At 39.2% G+C, this 13,178-nt stretch overlaps 1 long non-coding RNA gene across 1 annotated transcript; it reads left to right on the forward strand.

Moving 5' to 3' along the window:
• The first annotated feature begins 8,009 nt into the window (after positions 1-8,009).
• On the forward strand, positions 8,010-9,392 carry LOC133258073 (uncharacterized). Its single transcript, XR_009739794.1, has 3 exons — positions 8,010-8,292; positions 8,472-8,551; positions 9,097-9,392. It is a non-coding gene; the product is annotated as an uncharacterized LOC133258073 (long non-coding RNA).
• The last annotated feature ends 3,786 nt before the right edge of the window (positions 9,393-13,178 follow it).

The raw sequence follows: 13,178 nt of genomic DNA on the forward strand, positions 1-13,178 counted from the left end.
GTTAAATCAGAGTGGATGAAACAAATTGTGAAATCGGTGGTGAATCCCCAGATCAGATAAGGATGTCTCCCTGTACCGGCCTCTTCTTCTTCCTTGCTGTTTCAGGATCTGCTACCTCTTCTGTTGAAGTTTTCCCTTTTCCATTCTTCCTAGTGGGAGAGGAGATCTGGGGGCTCCATCCTCCACTTTCCAATTTTCTATCTCAGCTGTTGGGCAATTGCTACCGAAGAGCTTGATATCACAGTATAAAGGATCAGGCTGCACTTGGCCCTCGTTAAGTTTAAGTGACTTTAGCACCAATTTCAGGGGAGAGGAATGCAGAGACTAGTCTAAGTTTAGACTCTGCCACTAACTAGTCATGGTCCAAGCATGTCCTTCTAGTGAGATGGAGTTTCAGTTCTGCAACTAAACAACTTTTCAGCCTATTTTGGGAATTTTCCTTTGAAATGCAATTAATGGATGCCTAACTTTGTTCTTTTATTTATCCACTTAACAATAATGATGAAATACCTACCATGTGCCAGGCATTGTTGAAAGGTTCTGAGGATATGGAAATGAGCAAAAATGATAGAATCCCTGCCCTATGGAATTACTTTCTAATGAGAGAAATTTAAAATAATGGTAAAACAAGGATTCTTCAACCCCATATTCCCGTGACATTTTATTTTCTCCCTGTGCAATTAAATTTTGTATCCTAGCTAGCAGAGCTGCTTGACATCAGTTTTTATTTTTTGTAAAATAAAAGGCATTAATATTTATATAAGAATGTACTGTCATAATATCCTTTTTTAAAAAGGAAGATTCTACTAACTTCTATATCTGGAGATTAGCTTGCTGTTTTGATGAATGATGTTTTATTGGTTTTTCAGTGTTTAAACACTGAGATACCACAGATTCTAACAGCAGCCTTTTGATATTTTTTCTTTGTAGATTTACCATCACACATACTAAATATTATCTGTCTTCTGAATGATCTTTAACAAAAGGAGACTGTTGTTTTTGACTCTTACCCTAGGCATAGAATGATATTTTAAGCTGAAAGCATTACAGGGTTGTAAATATCATTCTCTTTTAGAAGAATTACCCCATATTGTATATGACACTGTTAGTAACATTTAGGTCCAAAGATTTCCATTAAAGTAAGTTCCCAAACTGTTCATGGGATTAGGCAAGAGTACTGAAGTGGTTTGCCATTCCCTTTTCCAGTGGACCGCATTTTGTCAGAACTCTCCACCATGACTCGTCCATCTTGGGTGGCCCTACATGGCATGGCTCATAGTTTCATCGAGTTAGACAAGGCTGTGGTCCATGTAATCAGACTGGTTAGTTTCCCGTGATTGTGGTTTTCAGTCTGTCTTCCCTCTGATGGAGAAGGATAAGAGGCTTATGGAAGCTTCCTGATGGGAGAGACTGACTGAGGGGGAAAACTGGGTCTTGTTCTGATGGGCAGAGCCATGCTCAGTAAATCTTTAATCCAATTTTCTGTTGATGGTCAGGGGGCTGTGTTCCCTCCCTGTTATTTGACCTGAGGCCGAACTATGATGGAGGTAATGAAGATAATAGCGACTTCCTTCAAAAGGTTCCATGCACACACTGCTACACTTAGTGCCCCCAGCCCTGCAACAGGCCACCGCCAACTCACACCTCCGCCGGAGACTCCTGGACACTCTCGGGCAAGTCTGGGTCAGTCTCTTATGGGGTCATTGCTCCTTTCTCCTGGTCCTGGTGTCCACAAGGGTCTCTTTGTGCCCTCCCTTAGTCTGTTTTCCAGTCCTGTGTAAGTTCTGGCAGCTCTATGGTGGAATTAATGGCAACCTCCTCCAAGAGGGCTTGTGCCATGCCCAGGTCTGCTGCACCCAGAGCCCCTGCCCCTGCAGCAGTCCACTGCTGACTCGTACCTCCTTAGGAGACACCCAAACAGAGTTCTGTCTCAGTCTCTGTGGAGTCTCTGGGTCCTGGTGCGCACAAGGTATGTTTGAACCTTCTGAGCATCTCTGGCGAGTATGGGCTGTGCTTCTAAATGTGATTTTTCCCCTCCTACTTCCTTGCTGGGGTTTCTCTGCCCTTAGATATGGGGTATCTCCTTAGATTCGCTCCAGCACCATGGCTATGTGGATCACAACAAACTGTGGAAAGTTCTTAAAGAGATGGGAATACCAGACCACCTGACCTGCCTCCTGAGAAATCTATATGCAGGTCAAGAAGCAACAGTTAGAACTGGACATGAAACAACAGACTGGTTCCAAATCAGGAAAAGAGTACATCAAGGCTGTATACTGTCACCCTGCTTATTTAACTTATATGCAGAGTACATCATGAGAAATGCTGGACTGGATGAAGCACAAGCTGGAATCAAGATTTCCAGGAGAAATACCAATAACCTCAGATATGCAGATGACACCACGCTTATGGCAGAAAGTGAATAAGAACTAAAGAACCTCTTGATGAAAGTGAAAGAGGAGAGTGAAAAAAATGGCTTAAAACTCAACATTCAGAAAACTAAGATCATGGCATCTGGTCTCATCACTTCATAGCAAATAGATGGGGAAATAGTGACAGACTGTATTTTTTTGGGCTCCAAAAATCACTGCAGATGGTGACTGCAGCCATGAAATTAAAAGACACCTGCTCCTTGAAAGAAAAGTTATGACCAAACTAGACAGCATGTTAAAAAGCAGAGACATTACTTTGCAAACAAAGGTCTGTCTAGTCAAAGCTATGGTTTTTCCATTGGTCATGTATGAATGTGAGAGTTGGACTATAAAAAAAGCTGAGCACCGAAGAATTGATGCTTTTGAACTGTGGTGTTGGAGAAGACTCTTGAGGGTCCCTTGGACTGCAAGGAGATCCAACCAGTCCATCCTAAAGGAAATCAGTCCTGAGTGTTCACTGGAAGGACTGATGTTGAAACTGAAACTCCAATACTTTGGCCACCTGATGCGAAGAACTGACTGATTTGAAAAGACCCTGATTCTGGGAAAAATTGAAGGTGGGAGAAGGGGATGACAGAGGATGAGATGGTTGGATGGCATCACTGACTCAATGGACGTGAGTTTGAGTAAATTCCGGGAGTTGGTGATGGACAAGGAGGCCTGGCATGCTGTAGTCCATGGAGTCACAAAGAGTCAGACACGACTGAACGACTAAACTGAACTGAAAGTCCCAAACATAGGCCTTGGGGGACGAAAACTGAGCAAGCAAAATTTGCTCGTGGTATTTCATCATAACCAGGCTCTGGGCCTTGGTTTAGCAGACTTATTTCATTGAGCCTGATGGTCATTGTGACGCGGTGTTAGGCACACGGATAGACTTTTCTTTTACATATGAGTTCCATGGGAGACTTTTATCTGAATGTAGCTCCTTTTGCGTGCTTAGGAAAGATGGCACAGGTTTCTCCTACCACACTCACTGCTGCGTGCTTGTCAGTTATCAGAAGTTCCACTTAGCATTTGCAAGTTTGACAGCTGCTGTGAAGTTGAAAACACTGTGGGGACAGCATTTGGCAAGGAGAAGGGCAGGATAGATGGAGAAGAGTCTCTGTGTACTAGGAGAATATGTGACTGGTATCGCCCAGGGTGCCCAGCAGTCGTTTCTTTCAAAGACACACACAGGAAATAAGCCTCCATGTCTTATTTCCAAGCCAGACTTCTTTCTCTCTCCTGTCTTCCTTCCAAAAGAACTAATTGAACAGGTGTTGTGCTGAGGATGAAGTCATCTCCATTGTTTTCCCTTACTGTCTATCTGTCTTTCAGATATACATACATTTTTGTCCTGGACTCTTTTTTTATTTTCATATAGCACAAAAGGTATCATTTTAAGTGTACAGTTCAGTGACTTTAAGAACATTTCTATTGTTCAGCCAACTCTTCCCAAGCTGAACTTAAACAGTAACTTCCCCTTCTCTCCTACCTCAGCTCTGGACAACCACCGTCTTCTTTCTGTCTGTATAAATCTGACTGCTCTAGGTACCTGAGATAAGTGGAATCATACAGTATTTGTCCTTCTGTGTCTGACTTATTTCACTTTGCATAATGTACTCAAGGTTCATTCATATCGTAGCATGTCTCAGAATATCTAATTGAAGCCTGAATAATATTGCATTGTTTGTATATATCATATTTATCTATTCATCCATCAGTGGACATTTGGGTTCTTTCTCCCTTTTGGCTATTGTGAATAATGCTTCCATGGATATTGGTGTACAGGTATTGCTCAAGTCCCTGTTTTCAACTTCTCTGGGTATATATCTAGGAATGGGATTGCTGGGTCATATGATCATTCTATATTTAAATTTCTGAGGAGCTTCCATACTGTTTTTCACAGTGGTTGTACCATTTTACATTCCCATCAGCAATGTATGAGGGTTCCAATTTCTCTATATTCTCAAAAACACCTGTTATTTTCCATTTATTTGTTTTTTTCTAATAATAATCATCTTAATGGATATGAAGTGACATCTCATTGTGGTTGTGATTTACATTTCCCTAATGACTAGGGCTGTTGAGCATCTTTTCATGTGTTTATTGGCCATTTGTGTGTTTTCTTTGGAGAAATATTGATCCACATATTTTACCCATTTTTAAATTGCATTCTTTGGGGATTTGTTGTTGTTGTTGTTGGGTTACAGAAGTTAAAAAAATTATTCTGGCTCTTCATTCCTTATATATGATTTGCAAATATTCTTTCTCATTCCATAGGTTGCCTTTGCACTCTTTTGATATAGTCTCTTTTTTTGGCCGTGCTGCCTACCCTGGGAAATTTACCAGGGATTGAACCTGGACCCATGGCAGTGAAAGCACTGAGCCCTAACCACTGAACCACCAGGGCACCCCGTCGATATTGTCTATTGATACACAAAAGTTTGTTGTTTGGTGAAGTCCAGTTTAATCTCTTTTTTTCCTTTTGTTTCCTGTGCTTTTGGTGTCACATCCAAGAAATTGTTGCCTAATAGTCATGTATATTTATTTATTATATACATGACTTATCTACCAAACAAGAAAAAATTGAAATTTTGGAAGGATAAGACAAAGATGAAAAAAGCAATTATGTTAGACGATTTTCACTGCATATCCCTGTGATTGAATATGCTACATTGTTTTTGAAAAACGTGGTTTTAACTTCTGGTTCTAAATTCATTTTCTTTCCATAGTTGCTTCTAGTGGTGGTCCTAGTGAAAAAGTTACCTTACAAAGATATATGTGTCCAAATTGGAGATGTTCATTGTTGGTTGTGCCTTCTAGGTCGTTATGCTGGTTTTTCAATTCCATTCACAGATTATGCAAAGATTTTAGTTGAAAATCCCCCACCAGGTGTCCATCTTCCCTGATATTAGTCAGGTTTTTGTTCAAAGTCATCAAAAGTTTCTGAATTTTGTATTTTTATAAACAGATGTTGGTTCACTGAAATCTCACATGTGGATGATTGCAAAAGTAGGTTTGAAAATTTTATTTCAACTTTTTAAAAGTGAGCACATAAGAGAATTGTTACAGGTGGCACATATTGTTTTTAGTTGTCTCATCATGTAATGAATGATGTGAAATCATTTCAAACATCTGTTTTTCAAAATATCCTCTGCTGAGTATGTGTCTTTCAAGAACCAGTTATTTTCTCACTCATCACTGAAATAGAAATTATCAAAATGGCAGCTCTGCCTTGAAGGGAGTGATTAAGGGTGTTTATGTCTTTGAAAATATCTTCCAAACAGCATATATCCTGATAGCCATTCATCATCCCAGAGAAAGACGGCAGATCTGTAGCATGGTGTTTTGTAGAGATGTATAATATAATACCTTTATAGTCAACAGGTCTTTTATGTCTTTTGCTGCAAATAGCTCCCTAAAACTCTGTCATTTAAAAGATGACCATGGTTATTCCCCACATCACTGCAAAGTACTGTGAGTCTACTCTATTTTAGAGGTCTTGTCTTCATAGAAAGTAGCTACATTTTTGACATCTAGCACTTGATGCACTTCTGGCTTCAGCTTCTTTGCTGTAACATTTTGACTATGAATGAAGCAGTGCAGAATTTCATATGTGGAAATGTCTCTGTGACTTTATCCCAGAATATATTTTATTCCTTTAAAGTAGCTATTCCATTAAGCATATTTTTCCATAAATCATTGTATTTATTAAAGAAATTACTGTTGAGAATATATCTTCTTTAGTACATGTTTTTCTTTAGTTGTTCATAAGAAAATGAGTTATTTGTGTATTTTTTTTTTTTTTTGAACCAGACTAGAAGTCTCATACATTGACATGTCAGGAATATCTTTACTGTTTTTTATCTATACAAAAAACCTCTTGTAGTGTACAATTTAATTTTTTATTTCTTTACATTTTCAATGTTTGTTGAGAATCTTTCAGTGATATTTGCTGATAGATAAATGTGTTTTGGATTCTCTCCACATTTGTTTCCTTGTTTTTCAAGTATTTTTACCATGATAGGAGAAGTGTTTATCCAGTCATATGTGGTTTTTTGTCTTTTTCATCTTTCAATATAAAGCAAGTGTACTCAAAAGAGGCTTCTAAATATTCTCATTCATTTTAATGATGTTATGTGAAGTACTGGACTGTTATCTGACTCGACTCATGGCATGATTGGAAGTTCACAGAGGGAGTGGCTAGGGGAGCACTATTCAGGCAGAGGAAAGAGCAGATGCAGTCAGATGATGCTGTGAAAAAAAGAGCAGCTCAGAAACCCTCAGTTTTTCTGCCTGGTTTACCAAGGGATGGGAGTAGGGGAACATCAGGTAATGAGACTGAAAGTGTCAGCAGGAGCCGGACCTGAGGTTTTCTTTAGGTAGAGTAAAGCTGTTCAATGAGACTTAGTCCAGGTTCTTTTCCATACAGAACCCAAGGCAAGGATTAAGTGCTGATGCGATCCTGGGAAGGGTAATCTCAGGGAGTGAGACAGAGAGACAGTGAAATGAGTCACAGGCAGATGGGAGGTCGCACAAGGTCTGACATCATGGTGCTGAGATGGCCAGTTTCTTAGCCACATGAAACACCCCCAGATGGGCTGACCCAAAAACCCACACTTCACAGTCTTCCATAAGAGGGTGTATGGAGAGGGAATTCACCTGCTGGCACCTTCCCTTCTGTTGTCTCTCACTGAACAGAGTTCACCCACAGAGTGTTAACGCCCTGCCCTTCTGGCTTGCGTCACCAGGCACCTTCCAGAGAGCCAGACTCCATGCATCGTATTTGTAGTGCTTCATCTGGGTCTAGGAATAGAAAGAGGGGCCAGAGACTCCAGGGGTCAGCCTCAACAGCGGGACTGCATGGGCCCACATGGAACTGGTCATTGTGGCAGAACAAACGGCCCAGGGTTGGTTGACAGGTGAGGCTGAGAGAATCTGAGGCTCTGCCCATTACAGGTGAGCTCATGTGCTCTCAGAGCTGCTTGTGGTCGTCCATTGCGTGTGGCTCCTAAATCCGCGACAGGGCTTCCACTGCTGTCTTCCTGCTTCCCCAAGTCTCCCACTCAGTGTGGTTACTGTTTAGAGTAACTGGGAAGATGTTTGTTTGTTTGTTTGTTTTTAAATAAAGCCTTTCTGGGGATTCCCTGACAATTCAGTGGTTAGAACTCTGCCCTCTCACTGCCAGGGAACCACGTTCAATCCCAGTTCAGGGTACAAAGATCCCACTAGTGCTAAGTGCCTAGCCTCTCAGTTGTAACCCCATGGACTGTAGCCCCCCAGGCTCTTCTGTTCATGGGGTTCTCCAGACAAGAATACTGGAGTAGGTTGCCATTCCCTTCTCCTGGGGTTCTTTCCCACCCAGGGATTGAACCCACATTTCCTGCATTGCAGGTGGATTCTTTATCATCTGAGCCACTAGGGAATCTCCTTAAGATCCCACATGCATGGTCAATAAATAAATAAAGCCTTTCTGGTCACATTGAGTTTGAGGTGTCTATAGAACATCTATGTGAGGATGGATGAGGAGAGAGTTTGAATAGTGCATAACAGATTTTGGAATTCACAGCCTTAACAGGGAGGAGAAAGGGCCTTGTAATGGAAATCTGGGGCTCACTACCGTTTAAAGGTAGTATTGATGAAAAGGAACAGTGAGTGGGACAGAGAGTGAGTGAGATGCAGCAAGAGAAGTGGGGTCCTTGAGGGCAAGGAACTAAAGAACCTCCAGAAGAAAGGAAGTGAGTCATCAATGGAGCTGGGTGCCCTGGAGATAGTCAGCCAGGTAAGGACTGAGACATCACCAGCCTGTTGCTGTTGGTGATCTTGGCAAGAGGAGTATCCCAGCTGATTCCAGACAGAAGCCAGACTGCAATGGGTTTGAGAATGAAAGGGGAATGTGAAAGGGAGGATGTGGAAATGTATAACTCTTTTAGTGAGCTGAGTGTGGAGGGACAGAGTGAGAAACTTATCTCCAAGTGGATAGGCAGAATTCAAAGTGGACTTCCTTTGTTTTTGGCTAATTCCTTTTTTGTTTGTTTGTTTGTTTGTTTTGAGATGGGAGATACATGTGTGCAGATTTAGGCTCGTGAGAGGAGCCAGCTGAAAGGGAGAGATAGATGTTACAGGAGAGAGAGGTGAGTGAGGCGGGGGAAGGCTCAGTCATAATGCTTCTGCCTGTTTTATAAGGGTTTCTAGATGAAGAGAGTGAGAATAAAGGACTTTCTTTTGGAGGAGCTACTTGATGTAAATAAACCAATGCAATAATATCAATGTCTAGGCCTCAGCTCCCTGAGGTTGCTGAGCCCCTCTGCAGATAATAGCGATGGCTGATGGATGGGTTTTCACAGCCTCCGCTGAGCTTTCATGAATTAGTCAGGTTGAATCTGCATAACTCATCCATAAAAAATTCCTGCAGCAATCTGATCCTATTGCCATCCCAGTCCCAGTGTAAGCATCTCAACTGGACATTTTATTAATTAGAGGCAGAGTTTATCTTCTCCCGGTGTCACATTTCATCATGACAGATGTCTCATTCTGGGTTCCTATTTACATAGCACACAGACATATTGTCATTGCAGATAATTAGTCTTAAAAGCACCAGCTTTTAAAACACCCAAGTCTTAAGTTTCCCACTCATCCATCAGCATTTTAAACAAAAATATGTCTCCTCTCCCATTAGGTTCTGTGTCTGGTTTTATTTCTGCTCAAACTTTCTGTCCTCATGTCTGCCAGTGGAGGGGAAGCACAAAGGGGCTCAGACGAGGATATTTGGTTCCAGTATTCCCAAACTGCTGACATTCTTTCCTATGAAGATAACTAAATCACCGAACTTGATGAAATTTCATAAAAGAGATGTTCTGTGGAGTCTATGAATACAACTATTAATTTAAAAGTCAAAGATCTTGGATTTTTTTTTCAGCTTGGCTGTTTCTTCACTGAAAAACAATTAAAATAAATTATTGCATATTAACAAAAGATATGATAACATGGGGATCTTTTTTGTCAAAGAAACACATTACAATAAAAAAATCTAAGTATTAATAATATAAATTGTCTTGAACATTTTCTAAGAGATTTTACTTAATATACTCTGGAGGGTCTTGATCATTCTGATTCACTTGGTCTAGTGTAGGGGCTGAGAGCTACATTTCCAACAAGCTCTCTAGACCACCCTGTAGGTGGCTGTGCTGATTAGTGAGAGAGCTGATTTTTTTGAACATCAACAACTGAGGTCCTAAGATGGAGAACAATATTTTCAAAATGCTGAAAGAAAAGAAAAAAGATTTATCCATCTGGTAATATATGTCTAGTTAAAATTGCATTCAAGAATGAGAGCAAAATAAAGACATTTTCAACAAACAAATTTGGAGGCTTTATTACCAACAGATCCTCATTAAAGCTTCAAAAATAACTTTAGGAAGAATAAAAAATAAACTAAAGGTGTGTCTGAGATGCAGGAAGGAATGATGAGCAAAGATTAACATGGATAAATCTAAAATGCTAAGTCCCTGACAAAAATATTTAATTTTGCAGGTAAAAATATATTAAGATCAAAATGTAAATGGGGTAAGAATATCTGGCAAACAAGTGGTTTTATATAAAACTTCCTTAGATCTTTGCTTGTTAAATGAAGGTGAAAATATTAACTTTAAAGTTACATATGAAGATGAGCTTATTAAGGGTTAGATACAATAAAAATATAGTGAATAGCTTTCGAAATTTCAGAAGGAAATGAGATACATTTTAAAAATTGAATCAATCAAAAGGCAAAAAGTTAGAAAAAGCATCAAAATAGCAGGACAAATAGAAGACACAAAATAGGACAATAGAAATATTTTGAACTTTACTGCAGTAAAAGTGTGCATTTCCATTTGGACCAAACTTGCCAGTTAAAAAGAGAGTTCAGATTAGAAAATAAATCAGGATTCCCAATTGGGGCAGCAGCTGTGATGGACCTCATAGGGCTGGGTGTAAGCAGCCATGGTGGGGAGCTGTCCCCACTCCCAGTGGCTATGCAGGAACTTCCCCAAGGTGCTTCTCCCTGCGTGTCCAAGCTGCCACTTTGCTCACAACAAGGAGGTGCCCCAGGTCTGTACGTACAAGGCTCATGCTTGCGTGAAGATCAGTGCAGCTCTCAGGACCTGCAGCCTCTAGTTGCTGGAGTGGTGCAGCTACCATTCAAAACCATGTGTCACCTTGCCAGGGTCCCAGCTGGTGCTGACCCACAGAAACTTGAGCTCACCTTCCTGCCCTCTGTGACATCAAGAATTGTGCCTTTTTTGTTGTTGTTGTTGTTGCAACACTCTTTATTATCTGTATTTTTATCTACTTTCATTTTTCTCTGTGATGATTTTCCTAAAATGTTTGCTCTAAGTTATTGGTGTATTTCTCTGTTTTATGGAACAAATGCACATTTGAAAACTGGAGATACACAGAGTACATATATCCTAATTTAGTATGGATTACTTTCAAATATTTTTAATCTCCCTATGTTTGTATCTTTGTAGCATATAACAGTATCGTTATATAAAACTTTAGTGTTTACAAAATGCTTACACATTTGTTTTATTTGGTCCTTACAATAACACTAAAAAGGAGATGGGTGGGTTTTCTTTTTTTTTTTTTTTAACTATTATATATAAATTTATTTTGAAAATAAAATTTACAATGTAGTACTATGATCCAGAAATATCAGCAGTTCTAAAGCTGGACAGAGAAGAAAAAAGTTTAATCCTTTTTTCCCTCTGCCCCACCCTGTCTCACCATCTATTTGTTTTTTTTGTTTTGTTTTGTTTTATTAATTTTTTTTTCTAAATTTTTAAAAGAAAATCCATCCTGAACCCTCCTCCCTCCTCCCTCCCCATACCATCCCTCTGGGTCGTCCCAGTGCACCAGTCCCAAGCATCCAGCATCGTGCATTGAACCTGGACTGGCATCTCGTTTCATACATGACATTTCACATGTTTCAATGCCATTCTCCCAAATCTTCCCACCCTCTCCCTCTCCCACAGAGTCCATAAGCCTGTTCTATACATCAGTGTCTCTTTTGCTGTCTCGTATACAGGGTTATCGTTACCATCTTTCTAAATTCCAAAAAAAAAAAAAAGAAAGATCAAAGCATATGTTCATGCCAAAACTTATGCATAAATAGTCAAAGCAGCATTATTCATAAGAACCAAAAAGTGGAGACAACCTCTATGTCCACCAACTGATGAATGGACAAATACTAAATTTGGTATATCCATACAATGGGATATTATTTGGCCCTACAAGGCATGAAATGCTGATACTTGCTGTAGCATGGATGAACCTTGAAAACATTATGCTAAATGACAGGAGCCAGACACAAAAAGCCACATGGATATTTTATTTACATGAAATGTCCAAAACAGGTAGAGCAAAGAGACACAAGGTATAGCAGCAGTTGCTGAAACAGGAGGAAAGGGAGTTAAAGAGAATGACCACTAATGGGTATGAATCTTCCTTGGTGGGGGTGATGAAAATATTCTGGAATTGGATAATGGCGATGGTTGTACAATTTTGTAAACATACTAAAACCCACTGAATTGTATACATTAAAATGGCCAACTTTATGCTATGTGAATTATATCTCAATTTAAAAAAGAACTCTAGGGAATTTAAAACCTTAGAATAATTAAATAGAGCTAATTAATGGATCATTACTGGATATCTAAATTATTTCAAAGGAAGATAAACCCCTGAAACATTGATATCTAAGCATAATTTTATGTTTATATGTTTTCTTTTAATATGCTACCAATAGGCTATATCTTTCATTAATTTTTGCCATTTTCAGAGGGATATAAAATTGTAGCAAGTGTATCTTAGAAAGTTGCATTAGATGTATTTATGAGTTCTTGTTGATTAAAATGCTTATTTTTGACAGACAATTCTCAATTATCCACTTAGAAATTTTTTCTATGAAATAGTTGTTAGTCACTTTGGTTCAGTTTAAAGTTACAATAATACTGGTGTTTGAGACCATTCTAGGAGTAACAATGACAGAGAAAATATAACTACAAATGAACTTCTATGTTTCAAGGAAAAGATGGTTTTCCTCTAAAATACTGTTGTTTTCTGTTTTGTTGTTGTTGTTGTTGTTCTTCAGACCAATTTACACTCTTGAAACTTACTGAGGGCTCGGAAGAGTTCATTTATGGATAGGTACTGATGAATAGCTACTGATAATGACTGTATTGGAAATTGAAACTGAGAACTTCTAAAAAGGCTTATTTATTGTTTGTTTGAGGTTAGTAATGATGAAAGCATTGTATGCTAATAACATCTTCTGAAATTAAAAATTTTTAAAAAAGAAAAAAGGAAAAAAAAAAAAGAATTGTGCCTTATACTTTGTCACACTATTCTGGTCAGTAATTTATAATGCTCAGATGTTTAAAAAATGTATGAGAAACTTCAAGTATATTAATCCAATTAAGTTTGTGCGTGCATGGTGAAAAAGAGTGGAACAAACTATCCAATGCTTTGGACACAATCTTTCTATTATACAAAAGTCATTTGGAAAGACGGCTATAGCTCTGTACATCACTCAAAACTATCTGAAAAAAATTAAATATAAATATGTATGAGTGAGCTAAGTCACTCAGTCATATCTGATCTTTGTGACCCTATGGACTGTAGCCTGCCAATCTCCTCTGTCCATGAGATTCTCCAGGCAAGAATACTGGAGTGGGTTGCCATGCCGTCCTCCAGGGAATCTTCCCGAACCAGGGATTGAAACCA

The sequence above is a fragment of the Bos javanicus genome, chromosome 12 (assembly GCF_032452875.1).
Source record: "Bos javanicus breed banteng chromosome 12, ARS-OSU_banteng_1.0, whole genome shotgun sequence".
Classification (NCBI taxonomy): domain Eukaryota; kingdom Metazoa; phylum Chordata; class Mammalia; order Artiodactyla; family Bovidae; genus Bos; species Bos javanicus.